Source organism: Misgurnus anguillicaudatus, chromosome 16 (assembly GCF_027580225.2).
Source record: "Misgurnus anguillicaudatus chromosome 16, ASM2758022v2, whole genome shotgun sequence".
NCBI lineage: Eukaryota > Metazoa > Chordata > Actinopteri > Cypriniformes > Cobitidae > Misgurnus > Misgurnus anguillicaudatus.
In genome coordinates this window covers 21,064,193-21,076,954 of record NC_073352.2, presented here as the reverse complement: position 1 = coordinate 21,076,954, position 12,762 = coordinate 21,064,193, and the positions used below count along the sequence as shown (strand labels likewise).

General features: G+C 37.7%; 1 protein-coding gene across 1 annotated transcript in view; it reads right to left on the bottom strand.

Moving 5' to 3' along the window:
* The window catches only part of pcdh1b (protocadherin 1b), a 188,809-nt gene extending 176,513 nt beyond the window's left edge, over positions 1-12,296 (bottom strand). Inside the window, exon 1 of the mRNA XM_073854338.1 lies at positions 12,141-12,296. The gene's annotated coding sequence lies outside the window, so the exon portion shown is untranslated. The remainder of the gene's footprint in view (positions 1-12,140) is intronic.
* Between the last annotated feature and the right edge of the window lie 466 nt (positions 12,297-12,762).

Below are 12,762 nucleotides of genomic sequence, written 5' to 3'. Positions count from 1 at the left end.
ACACTGGGTGCAGTACCCAATACTATTTTTAGTACCACCTCGGTTGGGGTTCCAAGCGACCTGAGCTGATTCCAAAACGTGACGCGAAATCACTGTAGATCACTGATTGGTCTGGGAGAATCGTCACTACCAGCGTCATCACTATAATGTAAAAGATTAGCTTTACCTTCGTGCTAGCTTGCGCTGTCTCGAGTAAACCTGTTGTCATCTGTGCTTTGCTTTAAGTTCCCAAACTCCCTTTTGGTGATGAAAAACATCCACAGGTTGAGAATTATGAATACCATAACACTGTTTTTTCCCGACTTGCAGTTTGTGGCGGCAGTCGCGACGCGCATGTCCGCATATGTGCTTAAATGCAATTTAAATGAGGTTCAGCGGAGGGCGTCGACTGATGCCACGGGTGTTTATACAGAAACTGTCATGTGAGACAGAGGCAGTGATAAACGCGATGTGCAAGCATTTAATTGTGGTGGTCGATTTTAATTTTGTGGCAGACTGAGAAATAAATAAATGTATGGGAATGTACAACGACACTCTCCCTTGTATGATGTCACAGCAGTAGGCAGCACAAATATAACGACACGCCTATAATCACTCCCACTGCAAAGTGTTACTGAACTCAATGGAAAAGCTAGCCAAGCCAAAGTGAGGTGAGCTGACCCTACCCAAACCAAACCGTGGGGTACTACAATGCAATGAAAAAGCACCATAAGCCTAATGTCAAATGCCGGTTCACAGTGAGCTTTGACTCTTAGGTAAGGAGAAGACATTTGAGATTTAAATCGGGAAAAAACTGCCTAATTTAGTGCTGGCCCATGAGATAAGAGTTCCGTCAGCTTATCATAGAACAAACAACCATCAGACCCGATCCCCCAGATACGCCACTGTTATTAACTCCAACAAGAGGATGAATAATTCAGCATGTTAATCTCCCTCAACACACGCACAGGCAATTGCACACACACTAACATTACATTTGTAAACAAAAATGAATGCATGGACAACAGAAGGCCGACCTGATATAAAAGGCACACGCTTGTAGGTCTTCACAAAAGTACACATATGTTTACAATAAATCCCTGGCTGGGTGATATTGACCAAAATTCATAGCCATTCTTAGTAATTTTGGGATGAATAGTTATACAAAAAAGCATATTTGGTGTGCTGTCCAAGGGGAGGAATAATAGCCCGAAACCAGAGTATGAGTCCCCCTCTTTAAATGGCATAGATATACCAGCGTAGAGTGAGGCGATTGGGTGGAGGAGGGAAAACTTTCACGAGACAGTAAGTGACGGCCATAATATTTTTTTGCTGATGGATTACATAACCATGCTCCTCCCAAACTTAGTTAAATAAACTTTATTACATATTTCAGTGACTTCTACAAAGTGGCATAAATGTTTACATGCAAATCAAAGCCTCATGTCGCAATCACCTTTGTTGAAATGAGCATATAATGAAAATAAAATTCAAAACAGGGTTTTCCTCCCTGTTTGAACATATACAACAAGCTTACGTTTGATTAATGTATACAATGTTAACTACAGATCTGCTGCCAAACCTCCCTTCACATAGTGCTGATTGATCCATGATCGCAGTCTCCCCTCGTCTTAAGGAAACAAAAACATTAGTTATTTTTGACTAGGAATTTGTTCAAGAGTTCAGTTTAGCCACTAGCCAGATCACTAAACAAACAGAGACCGGAGGTTAAGTTCCATCCAGATGCGTAACCGTGACAACATGCGTGCGTCTGATGAAACCATCTGTGGACGGCATTATTCTACGTCCTTCTAAAAAAAACTGATTTTTTACCAAAACTCAATATACCGGCCAGCCTACGTACACGCTGAATTGGACACTTCAACTTGAGGTACAGTTGGAACCCTGCTGAAAAAAAAACAGCATCAAACCAGCATGGGAATTATGCTGGTTTGATGCTGGTTTAGCCAGTGGTCACCAGCAAGACCAGCATATGTTGTTTTTTGGTGCTGGTATGTTGATGCAAATGCTGGTTTGGTGCTGGTTTAGCTGGTGCTGGTTTGGTGATGGTTTAACTGGTGCTTATGCTAGTGCTGGTTTAGCTGGTGTTCACTAGCAAAACAGCACCAAAACACAACATATGCTGGTTTTGCTGGTATGACCAGCATAGGATGGTGGTGCTAATGCTGGTTTGGTGCTGGTTTAGCTGCTGCTGATGCTGGTTTGGTGCTGGTTTAACTGGTGTTCACTAGCAAACCAGCACCAAAACAAACCTCCCTTTACATAGCAGTGATCCATGATCGCAGTCTTCCCTCGTCTTTAGAAAACCAAAACATTTGTTATTTTTGACAAGGTATTTGTTATAGAGTTCAGTTTAGCCACTAGCCACAACATTAAACAAACAGAGACCGGAGGTTAAGTTCCATCCAGATGTGTAACCGTGACAACATGCGTGCGTCTGATGAAACCATCTGTGGACGGCATTATTCTACGTCCTGCTAAAAAAAAACAATTTTTTTTACCAAAACTATATAGACGGTTTCATCGGACGCACGTGATACACGTCTGGATCCGAACCTTACTTCCGGTTTCATTTTTTTAATGGTCTGACTAGTTGCTAAACTTATCTCTTGAACAAATGCCTCGCCGAAAATAACAAATGTTTTGGTTTCCTAGGTAATCTATGTGTTGTTTTTTGTGCTTGTTATATAAATAAACTACGTTTAAAGAACTTTGTTGTTATTTATTCTAAGCGGAGTTTACCGGAAGTTAATGGGAATTATGCTGGTTTGATGCTGGTTTAGCCAGTGGTCACCAGCAAGACCAGCATACAGTATGTTGTCTTTTGGTGCTGGTATCCTGGTGCTAATGCTGGTTTGGTGCTGGTTTAGCTGGTGCTGATGCTGGTTTGGTGCTGGTTTAACTGGTGTTCACTGGCAAACCAGCACCAAAACACAATATATGCTGGTCTTGCTGGGATGCTGTTTTTTCAGTAGGAAAGCCAGCTGAGAGGGATGGTTTTAACTATTAATATGTTTGCTCAGAAGAACCTACTAATGATGTGTGTGATTTCTGTGTCACTACCAGGCATAAAAACATGACTGTTTTCAAAAACGTTTTAAACACTACAGGGTGGCTTCCCGGACAGGACTTAAGTCTAGTCTAAGACAAAAATGCTTGATTGAGCCATCCTAACTGAAATCAGCTTGCACTGACATATGTGATGCCTTCTGGGAATACCCGTTGGAATACCCATTTTCAGAAAAAAAAGATTGGGTTTTCATTAATTCCAACGGAATTCCAGTGTACTAATTGGGTTTTCATTTCCAAAAAAGATGGTTTCCATGTACAAATTGATCTGATAATGACATGCATCCTGTGAAATGGATCAGTGATCAGTGCTTGCACACCAATAAGAGAAGTTTGTGTTTTTCACACACCACAGCAAATTAGAAGAAGCAGTTTGTCACTTTAAGTTTGACCTATCCTCCAAAGAATACGAAATGAATCTTGTGTTTGTAGTTCATCAATAGCTCATTCATTGTACGAGTTATTTTCTGCTGTTGTAACTTGCAGTAAGTAATTTCATTCCCGCCCATTCAACCATCACATATCGACAGCTACCTCATAAGAGATACAGTTTGTCGGATTGTGAATTGTTATATAATGTACGATCCGATTTCCACCAGATTCCTTCCTCTACACATTAAAATTGACTTTTTAATCTTTTCTTCAATATTCTGTGTCTTCACTTTATTTTTCGCTTGTAAAGCTCTGATAGCTTCAAAGAGTTGGTTTTGCAATCGGGAATCAATCAATCTGATCCGATCTCCTTTATGTGCGCAGGACTCCCTGTTTTCAAAGCCTGCAGGATGGTATGCGGTTGTGTACATCAATCTGTACATGGAAGTGCTCAGTGTTTCAAGGGTAATTTTTTAGCCATTTTCCAACATTTATTCATCCGTGATGCCAAACACTGACCTGGACATTTAGCTAGTCAAAGGCTACGGTAATGTTGTAATTTTCACAGGCACTGCACAGGTCAGAACTGTCATGCATCTACCGTGGCGTGAACGCATCTATTAATTCAGTTATTCACAAACCCATGCGACTTTGAGCGGTCAGAGTTACAGAGCACTCAAATGATCAAAAAGCACCTTGGGCTTGCTTGAGCGATCCTCTAGAAAGTTTTGGAGAGAATGGTGACCTGTGTTTAATCACCATGTGAGTTCGTCTTAGAGGACGGGTCTTTTTTTTAGTGCTCATCAACAAAACCCCTTTAGTAAGTCAATGTGGAAACCAACCACCCGTATCCTCCATCTCAGCACTGCCACCCTCCTCTTCACTGATGCCTGAGTGACATTTAGATAAAGGTGAGTGAAAAAGGCCCAGCTGAGCCGCTGCCCGTCGCCGGGGTAAATTCACTGCGCCCTTTCAGCGACTCGGAAGTCAAATTATAGCTTGCGGTCTGACATTTCCATTGTATTGGTAGAGTGGTGTTTTATTCTCCTAATTAGGCCATTAGGTACATCACTGATCTTGCGTCTAGAGATGGCCAGTACTAATATAGAACAGAGAAACTTAGGGATGAAAGAAACGTGGAGAAACTGTAGGGAGAGATGAAGGGAAAAAAGAAAAGGATGTGTAAACGGAAACTAAAGGAGGGCTAGATAAAACCACCCAAAGTCGAAACAGAGCTGTGAACTGAAAGATGAATAGATAAAGGATATATACAGTGTGAGGCCACGAGGGATAGAAAAAATAGAGAATAAATACATGGAAAAGCATGAAGGTGGAAGGATTTTAAGATGAATAGAGAAGACCTTTGCTCAACTGTTTTAGAAATTGAATCAGGGAGAGAGAGAGAGAGAGAGAGAGAGAGAGAGAGAGAGAGAGAGAGACAGTGGCACAGGTGACAGAACAGAGCATGATGTGCCGTATTATACAGTACATCCACAGTGGGATATTTATATACACTCACTCAAATATCACTCCCTCTGTATAATTGGACACAGATCGTGATGAAATATCAAACCAGTTCCTGAGTTTGGACTTTTAGGCCTTCATGTACGCAGGTCCTGTAAACGGTGAAAATCAGGTAAAATGTTCAGGCAACAACTTACAGGAGCTATTATTTATCCCTATGACCTAATGCCACCATGTCTTTTTAAAATACATGTATATGAACATTTTAAACAAAAATACCTGAATATAAATATATGCTTAAATGTGTAAATTAATGTCGGGGGCGTACATAGACTGCAATGTCACAGTTGGTGTTATGTTGAGATTGGCCTGTTTCCAGCGGCCTTTTGCATGCACAAGGTTTACATTCGAAGGAGAAAACAATCGTGTTTGAGGATCACAATATGTCATTACCATGTACAGAATTCTTATTATTCATCTATGCCTAGGAAAATACACTGTTAACCCTCATTCTGATTTAACCCAAATAAATAAGTACACTTAAAGGAATAGTCCATTTTCTTAAAAGAAAAATCCAGATAATTTACTCACCACTATGTCATTCAAAATGTTGATGTCTTTCATTGTTCAGTCCAGAAGAAATGATGTTTTTTGAGGAAAACATTGCAGGATTTTTCTCATTTTAATGGACTTTAATGGACACCAACACTTAACACTTAACTCAACACGTAACAATTTTTTCAACGGAGTATCAAAGGACTCTAAACGATCCCAAACGAGGCATAAGGGTCTTATCTAGCAAAACGATTGTAATTTTTGACAAGAAAAATTAAAAATATGCACTTTTAAACTACAACTTCTCATATTCCTCCAGTCCTGAAAGCGTCAGCGTGACCTTACGCAATACATCAAGAGGTCACAGAGGACGAACGTGAAACTCCGCCCCAAGTGTGTTGAAAGAGGACCGTTCCGATGTTGTTGTATGTTGAATGATACTAATTAATGTCTTTGTGTCAGTTTATTATTTAGAATGGTCCACAAATGTGCGTTTTATATATGTAACACGTGACCTCCCTACGTCACTACGCATTTACGTTAGGTCGCACTGGACCGGACCTATACGAAAAGTTGCGGTTTAAAAGTGCATTTTTTATTTTTCTTGTCAAAAACGACAATCGTTTCGCTAGATAAGACCCTTATGCCTCATTTGGGATCGTTTATAATCCTTTGAAACTCCGTTGAAAAAAACTGTTATGTGTTGAGTTAAGTGTTAAGTGTTGGTGTCTATTAAAGTCCATTAAAATGAGAAAAATCCCTCAAAAAACATAATTTCTTCTGGACTGAACAAAGACATCAACATTTTGGATGACATGGTGGTGAGTAAATTATCTGGATTTTTCTTTTAAGAAAACGGACAATTCCTTTAAAGGCGGAGTCCACGATGTGTGAAAGCCAATGTTGATATTTGAAATCACCCAAACAAACACGCCCCTACCCCAATAGAATCTGGACCTTAGACCCACCCCACACATACGCAACCCGGCATTTGATTTGATTTGATTGGCTATAAGTGTGTTTTGGTAGTCGGCCCGTCTCCTTTTCCAACGCGTTTTTCAAACATCGTGGACTCCGCCTTTAACCTAAACCCTGAAAAATGTCCTTCATTACGCAAGTGTTTAAGTTTAATGCACAAATTGCATGATTTCTCTTATTCAACAATAACTTTTGAGTTGAATCAATTTGTTTTAGCTTATTTAAGTCTCTGGAATTGAACAGTTTAATCATCATGCATTGCAGCATGCATAAATTAACTGCTACTGTTATATGAGTGTTGTTTTGCAGTTTGTCGTCTTGATTTATACTACTGCTGTTGTTTTTTCTTATCATTGTTGCTTATTATTTTTTGTGGTGAAGTCAAGAGCTCATTTTTTCACTTCATGAGATTTGATTACGGTCACCATTATTGAGACTTGTGTGTTGTTGAGGTCTCTGTGTGAAGTCGAAACATTTGCTTTACTTGATGTTACCTTTACTTTGCAAGGTGCTCTCTTTTTTCAGGAGCAAAGAGTGCAGAGTTCTCTTAACATTACACATTTTATAAAACTATGTGAAAAATAAGATGTGTGAAATAAAGTTTATCATATTGTTAACTGACCATTTGTAGAACAGGAAATGTTTAGTTAATCTAACAAGGAAACAAGACTTTTTTACGTTCAGTGAACCAAAAATTTGAATTGCCTATTTAGCAATTTAGATTTAACTTAAAATTACTTGTTTGTTTAAATTTTTTTAGGGCAATGAGTTTTCCTATGATTTATTTTAATTAAATCAACTAGTCTGGGCTTACAGTGTACAGTTTTACATTCTACAACACCTTTAATAAAACACCTTTTTTCCAATGGGATACATGATGAAACAATACTGTCTTTCTTTATTGATATAACCCTGCTTTACAACAGAAGCTTTGGCAGAAATGTACACTGAGGTCAGACGTAAGCTTTCAGATAGCTAGCATGTTTTGTAGTTTTCTCAACAAGTATCGAGGATGCTCATCTGCAATAGTCATATATCGCGGAATATGCAGAGTATCATCCAGTATTTCTCATAGCGCAAAGCCCATTGCATATAAACAAAATGTCATTGTGCAGAACTATCAAGTAGCAATACAGCATGAAAGAAACACTACATTGAAGTTTTAATGTCACTAAACTGACATAATGTCACTGCTAAAGGTGTCTTATTCATCTAATTAGTCTAGTCTAATTCATTCCAGTGAAAAATATCTCTAATGCTTCATATTCCTATATCTATCATTTGACTGATTTTTGTGCTGAATCATATTGTTCAGGCAGTTTTAACAAATGAACAGATTCAAATAGCAATTTAGTCTGTGCACAGCCATTTAGGTCTATTTTCTGTGTAATATTTGAGGAGCTTACATGCAAAAAGCCACTAAACGCCACCTCCGTCAAAAATTAGATAATGATATTAACCAAATGCTCTTAGCACATAATACTTTTTGCCTTAAATCGGCTTAATCCAGAATTACCACTTTGTATCAGAATCTATCAAGAGTCTGATTAAAAAAATGCTCATTTACAAATAAACATGTCAGACGCACTTAGCAGGTTTTGCATCTGAGCTCCTTATTTACCCTTATGTGTTAGTATGAAATATGATTTTACTCATTTATAATATGAGTACCTTTTTGGCAAGCTACATAAAAATCAAACATCTACTCTGACCCTCTAGGTGGTTGGTGTAATCAATTTTTGATATGTTATGATCATTTCCTGTTATGACAGGGTATTTGTTATGTCAAAGGGTGTACATAACAGCTTACATAATGGTTTAAATATGGCTTTTCTCATCTAACAAAGCCATTAGAAGTTTTCCCATGTAAGCAGTATTAATGGGAAAAGGCGACGGCTAATTAAGAAGTGTTTGAAAGGCCTTGACCTTTTTTGTAGACACTCTGTAAATTATAGCTATGAGGTCAAAATGTGACATTCATTTTCTCTTGTACTCGCTAATACACTGATGAAAGTGTGATGTTGGCAGGTAAGGTGAGAAAAATAAGATATTTATTTAACGTTACATGCAGTGTTTTTGTTTCTTCTTTTTGAGCAAAATGATCAAGGAATTTAGATCAATCTGATCTGCAATCCATTTAAAAATAATCTGTGGTGCATTTTAAAAGAAACTATTCAAACTGTCTGACGCCAATAAAATAATTGAATTTGCACAAACAAAACAAACATTAACGGATGATCTGTGCCTTACGTCGAGTTAGTCTCCATGGTAACCGCTGACTTTCAGAGAACGTTTGAAAGGACAGGATGAAAAAGGTGCAATCCGGTATGCAAATGAGCATTAATTGTTATGTGAAAAGTGCTTTAGTTATGTTGAGCTTGGGTAATAGAATGGTGTAAACAGTGGTGAGAGGGGCAAGGCATAGAATGGTGACCGGCACTCTTTAATCTGTTTGTTTGACACATGCCCTTATTCTGTATGATTTATATGTGCTGCCTTGTCAGCCCATTATCCTTGTAAACAACATGATAGATTCCATTCATATGGCACCGGTTTAATTTTTACACTCTCTCTGACTTTCACACACCTTCCACTCTAGACAACATGCATTCATGGCTGTAACACACATACCGGTACACACACACAAAATGCCAAACTAAAAATGCATCTCCAGTGGAGACTCTCTATTGTGATTTAGCCACATGGAGGCAGGTCATGACATCATATTAATACCCTTACTGCATGTGCAAAATATTTAATTTATTCTGCTCTTTCTATCACTGGTTACACTAATAACAGTGTTAGTGTTAGGAAAGCTGCTCAAAATATGAACTTTTATTAGGGTGACCATGACGTGACTAATTAAAAACCTAAACAAATGTGATAACACCCCCCACACACCGGATAGCCCAAAAATAACCTTTTTATACAGTGCATTATGTTACATGACAATGGTGTACTAAAAATGGAATAGTGTCCTCCATTTGTGTTTTCACACGCCATTTGTGATGCATGCCAATAGCCAATACAGCAATATATATATATATATATATATATATATATATATATATATATATATATATATATATATATATATTAGGGGTGTCACGATTCTCCAAATCCTCGATTCGATTACATTTTCGATTCTAAGGTCACGATTCGATCCGATTCTCGATTTTTACATATTTTTTATATGGCATATAATTTAGACAAAAATTATATGCCATTATTTATTATTGTTATTATTATTATTATAATACTTTAACATTAACATGCACATTGCAAAACTCGCATGGGGGTTTGTGGGCTTCACTTAACGCGAGAGCTTGTAGAGAGAGGATTCCTTCTTGCACGCACATGACTATGCGCGGTTGGCTTAATGGATCGGGCGGATGACGTGACGAAAAATAATATTTTAATTAAATTCGGGCGGGTGCCGGATCGACTGCTTGTTATTAGCTCTGTCCTTCTAAGCATGCGACATCTCTGTCTTTCATAGTGGCAGCCTCAGAAGTTCAAGAAGAGAACTGAAATAAGACGGTCTAGCCTTCTGTGGACCCAAAATTTGCGTCACCTGCTGCACACGCCCCCAGTAGCGCCCACCGCGCCTGTCAGCAGAAAACAGCGGAGACATTTCTGACTTATTAAAATAAATATGTAATCAGAAAAATATTAATTTATTTCAGAACATATGACACATTGATGTAGATTAATCTATTTAACAGCATATCAAATAATCAACCTAGAAATATACGCAACATAAACAGAATAATATTAACACAAAACATAACTTATAATACTAAAACAGTGACAAGAAAAAGTTTTCTAATAAATACACACTTTTATTTAATAAAGCTTTTAATTGTTTGGGAAATCCTCGGCTGTTAAGGATCCATTCGTTCTATCATTAACAGCGCGGAGAAATGAGGACGCATTTTGACACAGCTCTTATCAACGCTGGCGAAGGAGGTACGTGGCAAACTCAAAAAATGAGAATTAAAAACAAAGGAAATAGAATGTGAGAAAGGGTTGCCTGGAATAAGTTTTCCAACGTGGTAAATTAGGATGACACCAGTGCAGGCTATGAAATAATAGTCCATCCGCGCATCTCTAACATGGACTTAATGCGCGTGTCTTGGACTCATAGCATCTGAAATACTCCAGCATAATAAGCAGCTGCGCTTCTCTCTGTCTCACGTGCACGTGCTCGCATCTGTCCGACGTCTGAACATAAACTAAAGTAGTAACCCTTACGTATTTGTTCAGTTTTATGCGTTTCATGCAAGCTGAGGCAAACTATCCTTTTGTTTAATATAACCCGCTGCATCTTTGCGCCTCCCTCGCTATCGCGCACGTGCAGAGAGCTGCGCTCTGTCCAAAGTCAGATCACTGGTAATCCTGTTTATGATATGCATTTCAAGGAGTTGTAGCATCCCTCGTCTTTAAAATATGATCGCGTTCCGCTGGACAGATGTTTTTAAAGGCATCTCTGAGAGTTTTTTTCCTCGCTTGGCAAGCCGACCGGACGTGAAATGGGGGCGTGGCAGCATCGACGATCCCATTTTTTAATTCGAAGTTCGAAGCTGTGATTTAATTTCGATCGATTTCGATTTAAAATCGAAATCGTGACACCCCTAATATATATAGATATATATATATTTTTTTTTTCAAATAGGCCTAATATATTTAATTAAACTTTAAATATATTTCAAAATATAAAAAAAGGGTCAAAAATATATCTTTTGGCAATTTTTGGGATATTTTGAAAAAAATTGTCAAATCTTTATATTTTGACCAAGAAAAAATATATTTTTTGCTGTATGGGTTGTAAACTTAAAAATGTATTTGTAAACTGTTTTCTGCACTTTGCATACATATTTTGAAATATATTTAAAGTTTAATTAAATATATTAGGCCTATTTGAAAAAAAAAAATATATATATATATATATATGTGAGGAGAACGTACATTATTTTGATGGCCTTATTGGTGCATGTTTTTGGTATGTTTCATTTAAGTGCAATTGTAAACTGCAATCTCTGTGTTTCATGTATTTCTGTATTTGTAAACTGTTTTCTGCACTTTGCTTTCATATTTTGCAAACCATCCCTGTGCATTTATAAAGAAAAGGCATGAAACACAGAGATTGCAGTTTACAATTGCACTTAAATGAAACATACCAAAAACATGCACCAATAAGGCCATCAAAATAATGTACGTTTTCCTCACAGTAATAATATGCGAGAAGCTGCTAAAATGTACAATTTAACAGTTACATAAAATGCATAGCGTTGTTGCACTATTTACAACCCTTACTCGAAACATCCACTACGTCCTACATCACCAAAGGTACAACATCATCATGCAAGTCTGCAGCTAGACTCAGCTGGACATGGTCCAAGTCAAGTGTATAACCACATCAACCACAAATCAAGACAATGTTCTGAAAACCAATAACACCTTAGCAACAACATACTGCCAGAAAACTACACAGAACGTTCTTATATTTGCTACTAGTCATCCAGTCAGCACATATAAGAACATTACATTAAATATATGACTATGGCATGTTGAATAAATGTAATCTGTAGGCATAAATGTAACTTTATAAACGTATTGCCAAACATTACAAATACAAAGAGTTTTCTGATGGTGGGAGACTTCTGTCAGAAGTATAGAGCCACAAAAAGATCAAAACTTACCTGGCATCCTTTTTAAGATTGGTAAATCTTTTGACTCGGTGTTGTCCAGAATGTTTCTTTCGAGATTTTATCTCCGTTCTTGATTATAGAAATGACACTTTCTATAGAAATAGAATCTTTAAAATGGTCGAAGTATCAATAGTTGCTGTATCCATTCCTAAGCAGGTGGGATTTAGGAAAAAGGACCTAGCTGGTTGCAGCAGCGTCAGAGTATATCAGCCAATCAGAAACACGGCAGTCAAATTCTGACAGACAGTCAAAATTCGCTACAACGTTGAAGCGATTCATAAAAAAGAATCGACTCAAATGAATCAACATTGCCGAGTCCCATGTGCCTTCTGCAATTTATTTATTTATGCTTTGCAGTAAAAGGTAAGGAATTGTCGTTTCTATTCAGTGAGTTTAGATATTCCGTCCGTTTCTCAATCCGAAAGCTGCAGCCTCCAGAGGTCGCATGCAGGCCGCATACGTCATCAAGCCTGGCTTATTTCAGTTAACTGAGCATTACATTCGCAAGTCATAAGCATATTACAACAATTTACTATTAACCAAGAACAATAGTCAACTTTATAATTGTTAATATTCTGAAATAAGACGTCTTCTTAAAGCATGCAGCCTACAA